The sequence below is a fragment of the Lepus europaeus genome, chromosome 18 (genome assembly GCF_033115175.1).
Source record: "Lepus europaeus isolate LE1 chromosome 18, mLepTim1.pri, whole genome shotgun sequence".
In the NCBI taxonomy this organism is placed as follows: domain Eukaryota; kingdom Metazoa; phylum Chordata; class Mammalia; order Lagomorpha; family Leporidae; genus Lepus; species Lepus europaeus.
Genome location: NC_084844.1, coordinates 43,019,113 through 43,033,658, shown reverse-complemented (window position 1 = coordinate 43,033,658; position 14,546 = coordinate 43,019,113). Strand labels below are relative to the sequence as shown.

Genomic DNA, 14,546 nt, shown 5'->3' with positions numbered 1-14,546 from the left:
GTGGGATGCTGGCCTCACAGGTGGCAGCTGAACCCCCTATGCCATAATGCTAGCCCCACAAATAAATCTTACAAAAAGAAATGGGCAGGGCCAGGGCAGGTGTGCTGACACACTTAGGAGTTAAACATTAAAGACAGAACAATTAATATGGAATTAAAGACGAGACAAGGTCTGGAATACAGTTGCAGTCACAGGCTGCCTGTGTTTCTGTACATTTCCTCAGCTTCGTCCAACCCTCCGCATGCTTCAGTTTTTGCTTCTGGTCTAAGTGAGAACCTATGACCCCCTCCCCCTTCCGTATTTAATTGAGAGAACTCCTATCTACTGGTGTGCTCCCCAAAGCCCGATGGGGCTGCGGCTCAGCCAGGGCTGGCGCTGAAGATGCCAGCCAGCTCTCCCACATGGGTGGCAGGAACCCAGTCACTCGAGCCATCACCACCGCCTCTCGGCAGCTTCGTTAGCAGGAAGCTGGAGCCAGGAATGCGACCCAGGTACTCTGGTACAGGGCAGGGACTTCTTAATCGCTAGGCTAAATGCCTGTGTCCCCGTTTGCTGTCTTCTTCTTCTTCTTCTTCTAAGATCTATTTATTTATTTGAAAGGGAGAGTTACAGAAAGGCAGAGAGAGAGGCAGGTGGGGAGAGAGGTCTTCCATCCACTGGTTCACTCCCCAGATAACTACAACGGCTGGAGCTGTGCTGATCCGAGGCCAGGAGCCAGGAGCTTCTTCCGGGTCTCCCACACGGGTGCAGGGGCCCAAGGACTGGGGCCATCTTCTTCTGCTTTCCCAGGCCACAGCAGAGCACCGGCCCCCTCTTTGCTGTCTTAATCTGGGTCCACAAGCTGGCAGTCTTGACAGCACCCCTGTGAAGTGTGTCACCGATGTCCAAAGTCACATGCGAGGAAGCTGGGTCACACAGAGAAGCCCAGGATCTCCTGTGGCTCTGAAGGCACCCCTGTCTTCTCCACATGGTTGGTGTCGCCTCAGCTCAGGTGCCATACAGCAGTCTGTGTTCTTGGTGCAACCCGGGGCACAGGCAGCGCCACGAGGAAGAAACCATCAGTTTATCTAATCCCTTCTTTTCTCCCTCCTGACCTTGAAACTACCCCAACCAACAGAATGATTTAGGTGATGAGGAAACTGTCCCACAGGAGCTGACGTCCACTGACCCAGAAGAGAGATGTAAATACAGGTGATGGGTCACAGGCAGATGCTTTTGCCTATCAAATAAATTTTTTTAAAGGTTTTATGGGGTGGCGCTGTGGCGTAGCAGGTAAAGCTGCCGCCTGCAGTGCTGTCATCCCATATGGACACCGGTTCGAGTCCTGGCTGCTCCACTTCTGATCCAGCTCTCTGCCATAGCCTGGGAAAGCAGTAGAAGATGGCTCAAGTCCTTGGGCCCCTGCATCCACGTGGGAGACCTGGAAGAAGCTCATGGCTCCTAGCTTCAGATTGGCGCAGCTCCGGCCATTGCTGCCAAATAGGGAGTGAACCAGCAGATGGAAAACTTTTCTCTCCCACTCTGCCTCTCCTTCTCTCTCTGTGTAACTCTTTCAAATAAATAAATAAATTTTTAAAAAGATTTTATTTGAAAGCAGAATACAGAGCGAGAGACAGAGAAAAGTCTTCCATCCTCTGGGTCACCCTCCAAATGGCTGTAATAATCAGGGCTGGGCCAGGCCGAAGCCTGGAGCTGGAGGTTTCATCCGGGTCTCCCACATGAGTGTCAGGGACCCAAGCACTTGGGCCATCCTCCTCGGCTGCTTTCCCAGGCGCATCAGCAGGGAGCCACGGCTCTGAGTAACTGTTACTTCTCTACGAAGGCTGGCACAGCAGACAACACCCATGGGCCACCCTATCTTGGCGTCTGGATGACCTGCGTATGAGGTTTGTCTGGGGCTTTGCAGATGTCCCCGGTGCCCATCTCCCTAGGAGGGAGACAGGATAGAAACTGGACCTGACTCCAGATCAGCGTCTTCCTGACCCGACCACGCAGCTATCTCCAGACCTGACCGTGCAGCCTTTGCCCGGTTTCGACTGTACGCTGCTCCCTGCCTCCACACCCCCTTCCCCTGACTCCCAGGCAACAGGAGCTGGAAGTTTCTAAACTGTAACCACAGAAGGACCCCTCCAGCACCGTGAGGGCTCTTCTCAACCTGTGCACATGCCCGGAATAGCCCACGACGACTGAGAGCTGACCCTCTTCAATGTGTCATATGCAAAAAGGAGCAACAGCACCTGCGGGAAACACAGAGCCTGGTGCAGACTGAAGCACCCCTTGGGTGCCAAGGTGATCGAGCCCAAGACCAAGAGGGGACAACCCTGCCTCTCTCAGTCCAGTAAAAAGCCCTGCTCAGCTCTCTTAGGAGAGTCAGTGGGTAGAGCCACTCCCTGTGCCCTGGAGCTCAAGCCTAAGACCCCAATAAACCCTGACTTGGACAATGGCCTCTTGTTATTTATTATTTATTTGAAAGAGAAGTGAGAAGAGAGAGAGAGGTGGTTTCCATTCACTGGTTCACTTTCCAAATACCCATAACCACTGGGGCTGGGCCAGGCTGAAGCCAGGAACTCCCATCTGGGTCTCCCACGTGGGTAGCAGCTCCTGCCTCCCAGGGTGCACATTATCAGGAAACCGGATCAGAAGTGGGGAAGCGGGGCCAGCACTATGGCATAGAGAGTAAAGCCTCCACCTGCAGTGCTGGCATCCCATATGGGCGCTGTTTAGAGTCCCGGCTGCTCCACTTCCGATCCAGCTCTCTGCTAAGGCCTGGGAAGGGAGTGGAGGATGGCGCAAGTGCTTGGGCCCTGGCGCCCACGTGGGAGACCAGGAGGAAGCTCTTGGCTCCTCACTTCCTGCCATTGCAGCCATCTGGGGAGTGAACCAGTGGATAGAAGATCTCTCTCTCTCTCTCTCTCTCTCTCTCTATTTCAAATAAATAAATCTTAGGAAAAAAAAAAGTGGGGAGGGGACTCAACCACAAAGGCTCCCTGTGGGATGTGGGAGCCCCAAGCTGTAGCTCAACCCACTGCACGGCAAGGCCCGCCCCCTCTTGTCAGTTACTACAGGCAGTGAGTCAGAGAACTTGTGGTGGGTAACCAAGGAGGTGCCGGTCCCTGGCCTGTGAGAGTGGCGCTTGGGAGGTGAATGGGGAGGAGGCCTGTGATAATCCTGCTGGGATTGTCCTACCTCCCGCGCCGTCTCCGTGGCTGCTGCCCTGGCTGCAGTTTCCCGCTGTACACCCCTCCCCCTCACTTTGTGCGCCTTCTTGTAGTTGAGAAGTAAAGTGCCATGTATCACATTGCCTGTGAACCTTCAAGAAATCAGCCTGGCAACCTTCCAGATGGTGTGTGTGGCACGGCTCATCCTGGCGGTCACCCCGCGAGCTGGTGGTGCGCTGGTTCCACCTCACAGAAGAAACGAGGCTGGGGGGTTACAGCGTCTGGAAAGGGGCCCTCTCCCAAGCCTTCCCTGGAATTAGGGGAGTCCAGGCCACCCATGCGTTTTGCGTTGAGGGGGCTAGAACCACAGTCAAAGCCAAGCTGCTGATAGCCAGGTCTCCCCTGGACACAGGCTCCCTGGGGGAGCTGCTCTCCCACCAGAATCAGAGCTCAGGGACTGGCGCCCTCCCCCATGTGTCCACCCATCCATCATTGGTGTGTTACCCGTTCATTCCTCAAAAGCCCATTGGCCATGGGGTTGACGTTGTGGCCGTAGAGTGCCTGAGCCCTGAACCCCTGTGGGAGACCTGGAGGAAGCTCCTGACTCCTGGCTTTGGCCTGGCCCAGCCCTGGCCATTGCAGCCATTTGGAGAGTGAACCAGTGGATGGAAGACCTCTTTGTCTCTTCCTCTCTCTGTGTATCTCTTTCAAATAAAATAAATCAATCTTAAAACCAGGAAAAAAAAAATCAAAAAGCCCATGGGCCACATCACACCCACTTAGGAGCCACGTAAGAAGGAGAGCCGATAACAAGTGTTGCCAAGGATGTGGGCTGACCGGAACCTCTCAGTCCGTGGGTGGGGAGGAAGCAGTGGGGGTGCTTAAAGTCTGGCATTTTCTCTAAACAGTTGAGCATAGAGCTTCCTCGTGCGCCAGCAACTCTCCTAGGCATACACCCGTCCTAGCAGCACTGCTCTTCATAGTCAAGATTCTCGTAACTGAGGCTGGATACAGGAAATGTGCTGCACCCGCGCCAAGGGAGCTCCCTCGGCCATACACAGAGGATGGCTCAAACGTGGCGTCAGCTCTGGCCCTGCAGGCGCCATGCTCAGCGTGATGAGCTAGGCTCCAGGGTCACGTGGTGTGTGATTCCACTGATGTACAATGTCCAGGACAGGGGAATTTGTAGACGAAGAGACTGGTTGTTGGCAGGAGCCACGGGAGGAATAAATGGAGAAATGACTGAGGTTTCTATTTGGGGTGACAAACGTGGTGTGGGGTTACATCGTGGTAGCAGTTGTACAACCTTGTCCTTGTGAAAATCCTAAAAACCACGGAAGTATACATTTTAAAAGGGGGATTTTTATTATATGTGGATTTCATCTCAATTAAAAAATCCCCAGCACCGAAAAAGATAAATGAGGTGATGGGTGAGCCAATGACTGATCTATTCCACCTGGTGAATGGGTGTTGAAATGCCACAACTGTACCCTGTAAATGTGTTCAGTTACTATGTGGAAACTGAAAAATTAAATCTATATAAAAAGTAATATTTACAAAAAAAATGTCCATTGATCACTTTTTCCATGCTCTAGGAATGTGTCAGACGTGGCCCTGCCTTGGGAAGCTTGTGTCTGGTAAAAGACAAACAAGTGGGTCCCCAGTGGAAACTGGTGGGCAGGCATTCGGTACAGGGATAAGATACTGCTCGAGATGCCCCCATCGCATACCAGAGTACTTGGATCGGAGGCCCAGTTCCAGCTTCCTGCCAAGGTGTACCCTGGGAGACAACAGGTGATGGCTCAAGAAGTTAGGTCACCCACATGGGGGACCCAAATGGAGCCAAAGCCAGAGCCTGGTCCCCACTGTTGTGAGCATCTGGGGAGTGAACCAGCAGCAGATGGGAGACCTTTGTCAGTCTCTGTCCCTCTGCCTTCCATATAAATAAAATGAATAAGTAAAAAATAAAAAGCAAAGTAGTGGGATCTGAAGGGGAGCCCAAGGGGTTTTGGGGACCCAGGGCTTGGGCATGGAGGGGCAGTAGAACCTCTAGAGATGGCAGGACCTTACAGTGGAGCGGAGCTGGTCAGGGGCAGGGTGTTCCAGGCAGTGGGAACAGCGTGTGCAAAGGCATGGCGTGCCACGGAGCTCCCGATGAGTGGGCACAGGGCACGGAGCTGGGGCCGCAGGTGTCCGATGCTGAAGTCCCAGGTCCCCTCCCGCAGTGCCACCTCTGCAGCCACAGGCGGGAGGACACACAGCACCCCTCCTGTTGAGGACTCTGAGGGCACACCCTGAGTTCTGAACTGCCAAGCCAGCCAACAGCCGCCCCCAGCCCCCTTATGTCATGGGGCCTCCCCGGAGCTCTGGGGACTGTCTAGCACCAGCCAGGCTTTCTCCCTGGCCCCGCCAGGGTCACCAGTCCTGTCCCTCTTTCTTTGTTTCTTTCCCAGGAGCTGGCTTGGCTCTTAATCTACCTCTCTAAGCCTCAATACTGTGGTCTGCAAAATAGAGGTGACACAACTTATCTCAGAGAATGGCGGGGGGGGGGGGGGGTGGAAACAAAATGAGATAACACGTGACAGGTGCCCGGCCATGTGTTGGTCAGCTGGCTGCTGTTGGGCGCCAGCAAGTTCCGGACCCTGGGGGAATCACAGCAGCAGGTGAGCCCCCGCCTGCAGAAAGCCATGCTCCGCAGAGCAGGGGCAGATGGGCCTGGCTGCGGGCAGGTGGGTCACGTGACTCCTTTAATCCTCACCAAGATGGGCCGGCGCTGTGGCTTAACAGGCTAATCCTCCGCCTTGCGACGTCAGCACACCGGGTTCTAGTCCCAACTGGGGCACCGGATTCTATCCTGGTTGCCCCTCTTCCAGGCCAGCTCTCTGCTATGGCCCGGGAAGGCAGTGGAGGATGGCCCAAGTGCTTGGGCCCTGCACCCGATGGGAGACCAGGAGAAGCACCTGGCTCCTGGCTTCAGATCAGTGAGATGCGCCAGCCACAGTGGCCATTGGAGGGTGAACCAACGGCAAAAAGGAAGACCTTTCTCTCTGTGTGTCTCTCTCACTATCCACTCTGCCTGTCAAAAAAGATGCAAGGAAGAGGCACAGTGACCGTGGCCCCATTTTGCAGATGAGAGAACAAACCAAGAACAGCTCTTGCCAGTCCACAGATGGCTTCAGCGGCTGGCTCATTCAGGGCACTTGGCCCTGAATCTGCCTGACAGTGGCCCCTGCTCTCACCTTGCCCCACTCCCAGCTTCATGCCAGGTTGCTGATGGACTCCACCCCATCCCACCCCACTTTCCTCCTATTCCCCCCGGGCTGTCTCCTCTGGCTCAAGAGTGGGCAGCTCTGCTCTGCCAACCTCCCTGGGATTTGGGGTTCGCAGCCCATCCTCCTAGTTCTCACTCTGCTTCCATGGAACCAGCCCTCTGCCTCCTGAAACGTGAGCCAGAGAGCCCAGCGTTAGCGGTTAAGGTACCTGTGTCCCACACCTGAGCACCTGGACTCAAGTCCCAGCTGTGGCTCCCGACTCCAGCTTTCTGCCAGTGCGGACCCTGGGAGGCACCAGTGATGGCTCAGGCAGTTGGCTTCTGCCAGCCATGTGGGAGACCTGGGTTGAGTTTCTTCCATGGGTAGCACCAGGCCTGGGGCTGTTGCTCACATTGGGGAGTGAGCCCTCAGATGGGACCAGGCTCTCCCTCCCTCTCTCTCTCTGCCTCTCAAAAGGTTTTTTTTTTTTTTTTTTTTTTTTTTTTTTTTTTTTTTCATATGTACCAGAAGAAGTGAGGGAAAGTGGTCCATGAGCATACTTCATGTGCAACATAGTATGTTCAAAGAATCCATCTTTAGGGGCCAGTGCTGTGGTGTAGCGGGTAAAGCCACCACCCACAGTGCCGGCATCCCATACAAGCACTGTTTTGAGTCCCGGCTGCTCCACTTCCAACCTAGCTCTCTGCTATGGCCTAGGAAAGCAGCAGAAGATAGCCCAAGTCCTTGGGCCCCTGCATCCTCGTGGGACAACCCAGAAGAAGCCCCTGGCTCCTGGCTTCAGATCGGTGCAGCTCTGGCTGTTGTGACCATCTGGGGAGTGAACCAGCAGTGGAAGATTCTCTCTCTCTGCCTCTGCCTCTCTGTAACTCTTCTGAATAAATAGATTTTTTTTTTTTTGACAGGCAGAGTGGACAGTGAGAGAGAGACAGAGAGAAAGGTCTTCCTTCGCCGTTGGTTCACCCTCCAATGGCCGCCGCGGCCAGCGCGCTGCAGCCAGCGCACCACGCTGATCCGATAGCAGGAGCCAGGTGCTTCTCCTGGTCTCCCATGGGGTGCAGGGCCCAGTACCTGGGCCATCCTCCTCTGCACTCCCTGGCCACAGCAGAGAGCTGGCCTGGAAGAGGGGCAACCGGGACAGAATCCGGAGCCCCGACCGGGACTAGAACCCGGTGTGCTGGCGCCGCAAGGCGGAGGATTAGCCTGTTGAGCCACGGCGCCGGCCAATAAATAGATTTTTTTTAAAGATTTTATTTATTTATTTGAAAGCCAGAGAGAAGCAGAGGAAGAGAGAGAGAGAAAGAGATCTTCCATCTGCTGGTTCACTCCCTAATTGGCCGCAACTACCGGAGCTGTGCCGATCTGAAGGCAGGAGTCAGGAGCTTCTGGGTGTCCCACACGGGTGCAGGGGCCCAAGGACTTGGGCCATCTTCTACTGCTTTCCCAGGCCACAGCAGAGCTGGGTCGAAAGAGGAGCAGCCGGGTCTCAAATCGGCGCCCATATGGGATGCCGGCTCTTCAGGCCAGGGCATTAACCCATTGTGCCACAGCACCGCCCCCAATAAATAGATATTTAAAAATAAATCCATCTTTACTTTTTTCCTGATTATAGAACCAGCACACGTCTACATGGCAACCCCAGAGCAGAGTTCAGAAGGCAGTAACCACTCCCTGTGATTCACCACTCTCACATTTCACCATTGTTTCTCACATTCTTTCCTAGGCCTTTAAGCATTTCTCCTTGTCATAAAGAATTCTTTGAGGAGCCAGTGCTGTGGCAAAGCAGGTAAAGCCACCGCCTGCAGCGCCAGCATCCCATATGGGTGCAGGTTCTAGACCCGGCTGCTCCTCTTCTGATCCAGCTCTCTGCTATGGCCTGGGAAAGCAGTACAAGATGGCCCAAGTCCTTGGGCCCCTGCACCCACATGGGAGACCTAGAAGAAGCTTCTGGCTTCAGATCGGCACAGCTCCAGCCGTTGTGGCCATTTGGGGAGTGAACCAGTGGATGGAAGACCTCCCCCCCCCCTCTTTCTCTGCCTCTGACTCTCTGTAACAATAAATCTTTAAAAAAATTTTTTTTCTTTGACCCTGCCAAGATTCACAGTGAAGCTAGCCCAGCAGGGGGCTTCCTCAGATGCTGAGCACCTAGGCTGTGGTAGACACGCACAAGCGACACTGCGCGCGACATCTCTGCACCCCAGGTGGCTACAGCCTGGAGGGAGGCATCTTCCGTGTTCTCGGCAGGCACGGCGCTGGGGAAGGGGCTCTTGCTAAGAGCATGAGAGACAAGACGTGATGCAGGGGGAGGCTCAACAGGCCCAGGCGGCAGCGCCAAAACAGCTTTGGAGAGCCCTGGAGGAGAAAGAGGCCCCACGGCGAGGCGCAGCCACCGAGGGAGAGACGTGGCGGACATGTGGCTGGCGGAAGACGCTGGAACTCTCGGATCAGCATCCCACATCTGCGGAGGCTGCGGCCGGGAGAAAGAGGCCCAACACTTGTCTGCCTCCGCTTGGCCACTCCTAACCCGCTTGAAGCAGTGACGTCTGTTCACGTCACTCGTGCGGGTGCGCTTGCGAGCCCCTGCTGTAGGCATCTGCACCTGCGGTCTGGAGGGCTGTGGGAGACTGAGCAGGGCTGCCCCACCACAGCAGGCCTCAGCAGTTAACCCGCCCGGGGCAGGCGCCAGCGTCTGTGGGGTTGCTGGGTAAGTGGCCTAGCGCCTGTGTGCTGCGCGGTGTCCCAGGCGCCCCGGGCTCTGGTGGCCCCTTGTGACCGCCGGTTTCCTGTGCCCGCTTTTCCCTATTTCAAGCCCCCTTCCCCTGCTGATGTCCCCGCACCTCCCAGGTGCACCACTTGCGCCCAAACCCTTGCTGGTGGAGCCATCACGTCCCGCGGCGGGAGGCAGGGGGAGCTGCAGAATGTGCTGGGGAGCGTTTGCAAAAAAATCGGGCTGTGGATGAACACTTGCGGCTGGCAGGCCATGCTAGCTGGCAGGCTGCCTGCCCGGCCAGGCCCTCACACACAGCGGAGGGGCAGCCCACACTGGGCAGCGTGACTCACCGCAGGGGCTTAGCCGGCAAAGCCTCTCCTCCTCCTGGTCCACTCTCTCCGCCCAGGATGGCCGCCTGGGCATTTCCAGCAAAAATCCCACCGAGTTGGTCACCTCCAAGTCATTCAAGGTGCTGCAAACCTGGGGAGCCCTGGGCCGCCCAAATTTGTGTGACTCATGCCCTCCAGTGGTCAGTGGATGAATGACGTGGGGTTCCGGGGCTGGGGACCAGGCTGGAGACAAAGCAAAGAGGGAATCGCAACCGCAAGGACCCCACAAAGACCCTGCCTTGTGCTCGCTGGGGCAGCACACACACTAAAACAGGAACGGTGCGGGGAAGGTGAGCGTGGCCCCCACGTCAGGGAGACACACAAACTCGTGGAGGGATGCAGTCCATAGGGAACATAGAACAGTGCCAGCCTGGGATCCGCCTCTGACCCCAGCTCCCTGCAGACAGCCGGGGGTGGCTCAGATGCTTCAGTCCTGGCCACCCACAAGGTGGCTCTGGAATGAGGGATGTGAACGGACATCATGTGGGAGACCTGGATGGAGTTCGAGGATCCTGGCTTCTGCTTGACCCAGCCCCAGGAGTTGCAGGCATGTGGGGAGTGAACTAGCAGATGGAAGATCTCTCTCTCTCCCTCTCTTTCTCTCTCTCTCTCTCTCTCTCTGCCTTTCAAATAAAAATAAATAAATAACAACTTAGAATAGCAGGTGCCAAAGGCCCTACAAAGAAATTTGACTGGTTCTGATTTGCAGTTGAAGAAACTGAGACTGGAGGTGGCATTAAGGGATTTGGCCAAGTCACCCACCCAGCTGGGCTGGCCTTTCAGCCCCACCTGCCCAATTGTCACAGAAATACCACCCTCAGCCACCTGCCACTGCAGAGCTGCCTGGCCCAGCAGGAGCTGGGGGCTGCTGGGAAACCCTCCCTGCAAACCATCTCCATGACAACAACACCTCTGCTTTCTTTATTCCCTGCTGGTCCCCAGCCCCTGGGGTGAGGAGCTGGAATTTCCAGGATGAGGGCAGGGGAACTCCCAGTGGCCGGAGGGAGAGGGACCCTGGCAGCCATGCATGTGGGCACTCCCCCAGCTTCAGATGCTCTCTTGGGTTCTCTCATCCTGTCCAGGTCCTCTGTCCTTCTCATGCTCCTCACACGGGGAGGATTTCAGCCCCCTCGGGTGCTCCCCCCACCCCGAAGGGAACTACGCCCATGCAGATGAGCAGCTTAGTGCAGCTGGCCGTGCTGAGACCCTCCGGGAGGCCCAGGGCACAGCGGCCATGCCTTAGATCTGGGAGGTTTGCATCCGTGGGACCACCCCTCTGAGCCTCAGTGCCCTGCCTGCAAAATGGGGATGTGACATTTACTGCTCAGGAAGGCGTAAGGTTGGGTGACACGCTATGCACACGGTACACAAATCCTCCCTTCTGGAATGAGCCCCTGCTGTATGCACACCAATGCAGGGGCAGGCGTGAGCGGCACGGTGCCCCATCCTCATGAAGCTCAAGTCAAGCAGAGGGTGGCCTTCCTCCCATGTCACCGTGTGTGTCTGGGAGTAGGCACAAGGGTTGTCTCTCTGTCGTGGCCCCCTGCCCACCACCGTGCCGTCTTAGCAGGCACCCCGCAGTCACGTGGTGTGGGAAGAAGCCGTCCTTTGCAGCCTGACGACTTTGAGCTCAGGCCCCAGCTCTGTCCTCGCTGCCTGTGCGACCGGGCAGGTCGCTTCCCCGCTCTGGGCTGCAAACTCCTCTGAAAAGCATCAGCAATCTCGAAGCCCTGGGGAGAGGGTTCCGTGGGCCTCCGGGAAGCAGGAGCGTGTGGCAGGACCACGGCCTGCCTGTCATGCCCTCCTCTGTCCACGGTGTTGCTCTGAGCTGGCAGCAGACGCCCGGCACCGGCGGAGAATGTTCAACCCCGGGGAAGTCTCCGCTCAGTGCGCACCTTGGACTCCATTCCCCACCCCCTTCCCGTTCTTCCTCCTCCTCCTCCCCTGGGTTTGCTCCTGAGACCCAGCAAGGACCCTTGCTCCCGGACGTGGGTCAGGCCTCAGGGTCACCACGGCCGGGCTGAGTGACGTGGGGCTGGTGGGCCGACTCCTGCGTGTGTTCCTTCAGTTGTGAGGCGGGATCATGGGAGCGGGTACCGCACAGCCCCGCGGAGGGGACAGCAGGGCAGATGCCGGGACCACCCAGGGCCCACTGTGTTTATCTGCGGTACTTGGTGGCCGGGGTTGTTCTCGCCACTGGGAATTACTGCAGGAGGGCACGGAAAGAACAGACAGCAGGGAAGGCAGTGGGGCATGAGGCGGGACGTGCGTCTTGGAGCCAGGCTCCCTTGGGGTCCCATCCTGGAAGAGCTTGGGAGGGGATTCCTGCCTCTGAGCTGGAACTCCAGGGCTTTGGCTCTGCCAATACCTGGCTGTGTCATCTCCTTGGCTGGTGACAATGCCCACCACCGCATGGAACTGTCATGTGAGTTGGATGCCTGGAGACACGTAAGTGCCTTGCTTGGCAAGTGTAAGCTCTGCTCCCTGTTCTTGTTGCTGCTGGCTCCTGGCGCAGCACCTCTGCCACCCCCGCCTAGGGCCCCCATGGTCCCCCGCCTGCCCTTCATGGGGCTGTTTGATTCCTCCCCAGCAGAGCCCACCTGCCACGTCTGTCATCAGGAGAGGCCCGGGCATGCGGCCTGTTGGTGGAGCAGGGCCAAGGGGACGGTCTGGAGGTTACAGGAGGCTTGGGGAGAGAAATCCAAGGCACTTTCCAGCACGGGCCAGCCCTGGACCCTGAGGCAAAAGCTCTGGGCTGGGCATCTGTCCCCATATGGAGGCCATTGGCTGTGTGACCTAGGTGTCTTAACCTCTCTGTGCCATTACAGTCCTTACCATGGATTTGACTCCCCCTCCCCTTCCTGGGTGAGACCCGGGACACTGAGTCTACCTTGAGAATCACTTTCCTGGGCTGGGTGTCTGGCACAGCAGGCTAAGCCACTGCTTCAGACTCCCGCACCCACACCCAAGTGCCTGGGTTTGAGTCCCGGATGCACCACTTCTGATCCTGTTTTCTACTAAGGAAAGCAGCAGGTGGTGCCCTGCCACCCATGTGAGGGACCTGGATTGAGTTCCTGGTTCCTGGCTTGGGCACGGCCCAGCCCCAGCTGTTAGAGGCATCTGGGGAGTGAACCAGCAGAGAGATCTCTGCCTGCCTGTCTCTCTGCCTTTCAAATAAAATGAAAATAAAAAAGAATTGTTTGTCTGAACTGAACTGAGATGTTGAAGCCCATTCCGGTCTCCTATCATTCATTCATTCACTTGTTCATGCAGCAGTTCAAGTCTATTTTGTGACTCCTTGCTCGTCTTGGGCAAATTCAGTGCACTGTAGCATTGAATTTAATTTCCGAGAGTCGGGCAGGACACAGAGGCAGGGATGCGTTAGAATGATGGGGTCAAGGGTGATCCTTCCCCTCTGTTTCCCAACCCTGCCCTAACAGAGTTGGTATTTTCCTTTTACAGTGGAAAAGCTATCCATATAGGATATCCATAGGGATATTGTGTTTGAAGCATTACAAGAAATTGTAACTTTCCATAAAAGAAGTTATAATGTAACTTCCATGGTGAGAAAAAGAATTGTGGGAATCGGAGCTGTGGCCTAGCGGGTAAAGCCACCATCTGCAGTGCTGGGATCCCATATGGGCGCCTATTTGTGTCCCAGCTGCTCCACTTCCGATCCAGCTCCCTGCTATGGCCTGGGAAAGCAGTAGAAGATGGCCCAAGTCCTTGGGCCCCTGCACCCGTGTGGGAGACCCGGAGGAAGCTCCTGGTTCTTGGCTTCGGATTGGCACAGCTCCAGCCACTGTGGCCACTTGGGGAGTGAACTAGCATATGGAAGACTCCTCTCTCTCTCTCTCTCTCTCTCTCTCTCTAACTCTGACTTTCAAATAAATAAATTAATTAAAATCTTCAAAAAAATTGGAAAAAATTCATGAAGGAATTAGAGAGAGAGGGAGAGAGAGAGAGGGAGAGAAATTCTACCCCTGGTAGAAAACAGTCCCATCAGCCATCCTGCCACAGCCTGTCAGAGCTCCAGGGAGAGACATTAGCCGTACAAATGCCTAAGCGGCCCTGTGTGCCAAAGGCCTTCCTACCCCTGCTTTCCCAAAACCTCAAGCTGAGTATCCCAGGACCTGCTCGGAACGCTGGCACCATCGGGCGTCCCAGGACCTCTGGCCCCTGGGCGGTTTCCAGCACCTTCCATGTGGTCAATATTCCCCAGCTTCCTGGACTCCTGTGGCAAACTGGAAAAGTGAGAGAAAGGGCAGGAACTAAGCAGAGAGCTCCCTGCCGAGGGAAAAATCCCACCCCCCCTCCCATGTTGACCGTGGGGCCAAATGAAGCCTGGCTCAGTGGCTCCCTCTGTCGGAGTCCCTATGCCGCTGCTGAGCTGCCGCCTCCGCGGGCCTGGCACTGGGCAGAGGTGGGACTCCTAGGATGCCCCATGCTGAGTGATGTAACTGCAAGACCAAGTCACCCTCGGGCCAGAAGTGCCAGTCATAAATGAGCTAACTGTACATCCAGCCAGGGACACTCCCTTTGGAAAACAAACAAAAGAAGACCTTTGTGCAAAAAAAGTTCCCTGGATGGACGGGAGTGGATATAAATACTTCTTAGCTGCTGTATGGTCAGAACTGCATGTTGGCGGCTGCAGCTCTGGCACCAGAGAGCGCAGCATTGCAGGGCTGAAGCTTGTCAGCCACGTGGGTGAGCAGCCTGGGCAGTGGCCCACGGCCCTCAAGCTCCCGGCGCCCAGGCTGCCGGTCCCGGCCCAGCAGCGCTGCGGTGAGTGGTGCTCCTGTGTGGGAAGCCTCTGTGTGTGAGGACACGGCCCCTTCCTGTTTGGGAAGGCTCTGAAAATGGTGGGGATTTTCTGGCCAGGCTGATAAGGCTCCTGGGGGGGTCTGGAGGGGCAGATGCTGCGTGGGGCATCTTGCTCAGGTTTCTTTTCTGCAGAGATTGGTTGTGGATGCTGCATTAAGAGGAAGAAACTTTCTGGAAAATTCAGAATGGGGAGTGG

At 56.1% G+C, this 14,546-nt stretch overlaps 1 protein-coding gene across 5 annotated transcripts in view; it reads left to right on the top strand.

Moving 5' to 3' along the window:
- Positions 1–14,546, top strand: part of NOS2 (nitric oxide synthase 2) — a 110,059-nt gene that overhangs the window by 62,291 nt on the left and 33,222 nt on the right. The window contains exon 1 of one of the 5 annotated variants that reach the window (XM_062215609.1): positions 8,537–9,131. The exons of the other annotated variants lie outside the window; for them this stretch is intronic. The gene's annotated coding sequence lies outside the window, so the exon portion shown is untranslated. Of the gene's footprint in view, positions 1–8,536; positions 9,132–14,546 lie in introns of those variants that run through there. 5 annotated transcript variants of the gene reach the window in all.